This window comes from Haemaphysalis longicornis, unplaced genomic scaffold (assembly GCF_048455015.1).
Source record: "Haemaphysalis longicornis isolate Haplotype H1 unplaced genomic scaffold, Haemaphysalis longicornis Haplotype H1 scaffold_2, whole genome shotgun sequence".
NCBI classification, from domain to species: domain Eukaryota; kingdom Metazoa; phylum Arthropoda; class Arachnida; order Ixodida; family Ixodidae; genus Haemaphysalis; species Haemaphysalis longicornis.
Window position 1 is genome coordinate 46,225,317 of NW_027526295.1, and position 4,133 is coordinate 46,229,449.

The window sequence follows — 4,133 nt, forward strand, 5'->3', positions numbered from 1 at the left end:
ATAACTTCAGTCGCGGTGTAACTGCAGGCTTTACAGTAGTATCCGTGAAACCAATACAATGGGCCCTCTTTTTATGCATGTCACAGCAATATTCAGTTGTTGCAGGCTGATTGTGATATCGCAAATCATTGGAAAAGGTATTCTTTCGTTCATTTTAGAACAGCTACACGAAAGAGGTATAATATTAGTGAGGTTTAATATGTTCCCACTCTCAACACAAAAAAAGTATGTTAAGTGCCTGCACATTTTAAAAGGTTGTGTAACTCGGTTATGATGACACGAAGTTTTAGTGAATTGACACCGCACAAAGTTTGGAGAAATATCTCAATACAAGAAATGAAAGCAGAGAGTACATGTATTCTGATTTTGTTTTCTTTACTCTAGTGGCACGTTCATGGTATCATCTGTATTTTTCAAGTGTGGCAATTAGTTATTTCTAGGGTTATTTATAAGTTATTTTTAGGGGGAGGGAGGAGCAAAGAACATAACTATACAGGAAGGATTTCTGATTTTGCCGATAAAAAAACGATCAGCATGAGCTCAGGTTAGCGCTACCCTCACGGCGAAATCAAACACAGCGTCAATGAAGCTTTAGATGAGCTTAGTTTTAATTAAATACCGCGAATAAAGCAAAGCGAACCGGCGTCCGGTATGCTCAGAAACTCGTCCTGTAAAGGGCTTCTCTATTCTAGTACACGCCCGTAACACATCGCTGCGGTGTCGTGCTAAGCAGCGATTGCCTCTACTGTTCTTCCCACCACGCAAAATGGGGTCTTGTCAACTTGACGGCGAACTCATCGTGGTCACTCGCAGAGTTTTATCCGCCGGGGCGGCTCAGTGGATAAGGCGTTGTGCTGCTGAGCACGAGGTCGTGGGTTCGATTCCCGACAGCGGCGGCCACTGTTTTGATAGATGCAAGAAGCAAAAACGCCCGTGTGCACAAGATTTCGGCGCACGTTAAAGAACTCAAGGTGGTCAAAATGAAATCGAAGCCCACCACTACGGCGCAACTCATCGCCTGCGTTGCGTCGGCGCGTTCAACCCTACAATCAATCAATCAATCAATCACTCGCAGAGTACTCATGTAGGGTGAAGTAGCGTTTAGCACGAGCAGTTCCTGGCGCGTGTTCTTGTGAGCATGCGCAATACGACAAATGAGAGTTTGCGCTCTGCACACGCACCCACTTCGCTGTAGTTTTATGGTGGTCTGTTACGAGCCGTTCGGTGCTGGTGGTTACTCGCGAGGCGAGGTTAGACGACGACCTCCACCAGTTGGTCACCCGCCGAATGGTTCTGCGCGCATGCGGGTGACCCTTCCGCGACGATTTTGCGTTGCTCACAGGTACATCCCGCTGCGCAGAATAATTAGTGGTACTTGACTGCACTGCTCTGTCAAGCTGTAGAGAACACAACCGGTGTTGTGAATACACCGCTTGCAGCGGCTCTCGGTAGTTAGAACTCGGTGGTCGACTTTCCAAAATTATAGTTACTTTTTAATTCCTAGATAACGCCGGCTACTGTTCCGACCAGCACCACCTCATGAAGGTACATTCATTTGAAATGTCAATACCAGCTTGCAAGTTGCAAGCTGTCGGAAGTGCAGAGCAGTGATTCGCCGAAGGCGCTGTGGCGCCCTTATTCGCTCTTTGCTACCACCCCTTACGCCCTTATCTTATCTACCGCACTCCTTTCTTGACGAAATGAACATGGGTTAGTCCAATAAAATTCAATTTTCCCGCCTTTGCAGTGCTCGGGCGCCTTCTCCTTGGGAAGCTCGCATCCTTTTATTTACTTTTTGTTTCTTAACTTGCCTGGAACCGCACGTTCTGGAGCCCTTCTGCACCATTCTGAACGCATTGTATTTTTTTTTCCGTGGCGGCCACGTTTTTCGCTTATTATTGTAAAAACATTCCCCGCATTTCCCCGAGGGGAAGAAGGTGAAAGTGCGAATGCCCGAGTTGAATTTGCGCGGTTCGGTAATGTTCGCGAAAGAGAGATCACACACACACACACAACTACAAAGAAAGAAAGATGCATTTATTCACAGACACCTATTTGTGTTGTCGTTGTACTTGATTGCTAGAGCGGATCTCAGCTTTGAAATTTCGTGTCAGTACTCCTTTAAGCGGGTGCATTAGCCCTTCTCACGCCCGATACTTGGCCAATCCCCCACGTGGGTATGTGCCATGTCAGCGGCCAGGCAGCGCGCGCCCATCTCCCCCCGTTGCCAAGGAAGACGAGGAGATTCCTGGCCAATACCCCACGTGGGTATGTGCCATGTCAGCGGCCAGGCTGTGCGCGCCCATCTCCACTTGCGCAGACATCGCCGGTGGACGCAGGTTCAGGGTCGCTTAAGAAGTGCATTGCACTTAAAACCAACCCAATGAGCACTCCTGCCTGAATCGACGCGGAGACTGTCGCTTAATTACATATGTTTTGCCTCAAATGTACCTGCTGGTTCCTTTGCGCTGAATTACGGGGACATGTATGACAAATGCTAGAGGTTCCGAGAGTTTATGACGGTTCTGCTTACATATACGTCTTGTTCAAATATGTTAACTCCTGGCCAGAAGGCTGAATAGAGGGACAAGCGGGTATCTCTTCGGAGCTCTGTTTGGGTGCGCTACGCTGCGTCAGTACGGTAGTTATGTAGGGTGACATCGGAGGAACTACGTCGTCAAGCCGGGCCCCTATAATGCTCTGCAGTTAAAAACTTCCGCGCGGCACTCACGCCATATTTAAGACGCTCGCGCTGCACTATGTATAGAATTCTTAAGGCTCCTAGCGCCGAAAGCTGATAATCTAGGTCTACAAAAAGGAGATAGTATCACAGGAAGGCTGAAAAAATGCGAGAAAACTTTACAAGCGCCATACGAAAACTGTTTCCCGTTTCAAATACGATTTGCGGTAATTATCCTACACTTATTTTTGCTTCCCCTCCTTAAAGAAGGGAAGCCAGATAAAAAAACAGAAATAAGACGCGCCAGTAACGCTGCGTTTGTTTATTCCCTGCTGCTCGATGGTATCTTCCATCGAGCGGCCATGGTTTTATAATACCTTGCAAAAAACTCGTGGGGGCTCGACAGATTGGGGGGGATATCCTCCTGTATCATTTGATTCACTAGAAATGACACGCACACACAATGCTATGGATGTCTTCCCTTCCAGGGGACCTTTCGTCGCCACTCTCCACCTCGCACACCACGTTGACTGCTCTCTCTAATGATTCTGACGACCTCTTGTCCCGCCCTCTTTCCTTAGTCGCTGTGTGTAAGTTTTTACAGCAGAAATAGGCCTGCCCAAGAGTCGGTTTTATTGAAGACTGGATTTAAAGACGGCGCGGTGCCCGTGGGAGGCGGCAAAAGGGGGAGCGGGCGTTCCGATAAATTGCTGTGCATGGACCGTGTTCTCCGTGAACTAGTGCTAAATTTATTCATTAACCTTCCCTTTTTAGGTTCTTTCCCAGTGTGGTCTGAGTCTGCTGCCACAAAATCTGGCGGTCGTACCGAATAATTCCGGTTGTTGAACTGGTCAGCACCGCGAATTTGTTGTTCCGAATAGGCTGGATTCGTTGCTAAGCATAGTACAACAGCCCCAAATAAACCACAATGCTACTAAATGTGCCTGCTTCAATACGGTTGTATACTTTCTAGCAGTTCCATTCATTTAGGCATACGAAAACTTTACCCACTTGGCTTTACGTCCACAAGCTTTGTTTTATGTGAGACGTCTATACACGTGCTAAATCTCAGAGCGAAGGCTTGAATTCGTATAATCGTCGTCGTCGTCGTCGTCACCATCACCATCATCGTCATAAGCCTTGTTGTGTACACAGCCGGGCGGTAGCCTCACCCAAAAATCTCCAGCGACGCCGAACGAGCTCTACCTGAGTCTACGCTTTCTCCCAAATTTTCGTAGCTCATCAGTCCTTTGAGTACTCGGCCGGCCCAAATTGCGTTTGCTGTCATTGGTAGCCACTCTGGTAAACGGACGGTTCTACTGCTTGCCCCTCATCCGCATTACTTGACTAGACCAATCGTATTTTTTTCGCTTAATTTGTACACCAATGTCAACTGAAGCTTGTTTCCTAATCCATGGGGCTGTTCCTATATCTCTCAGCGTGACCACCAGCA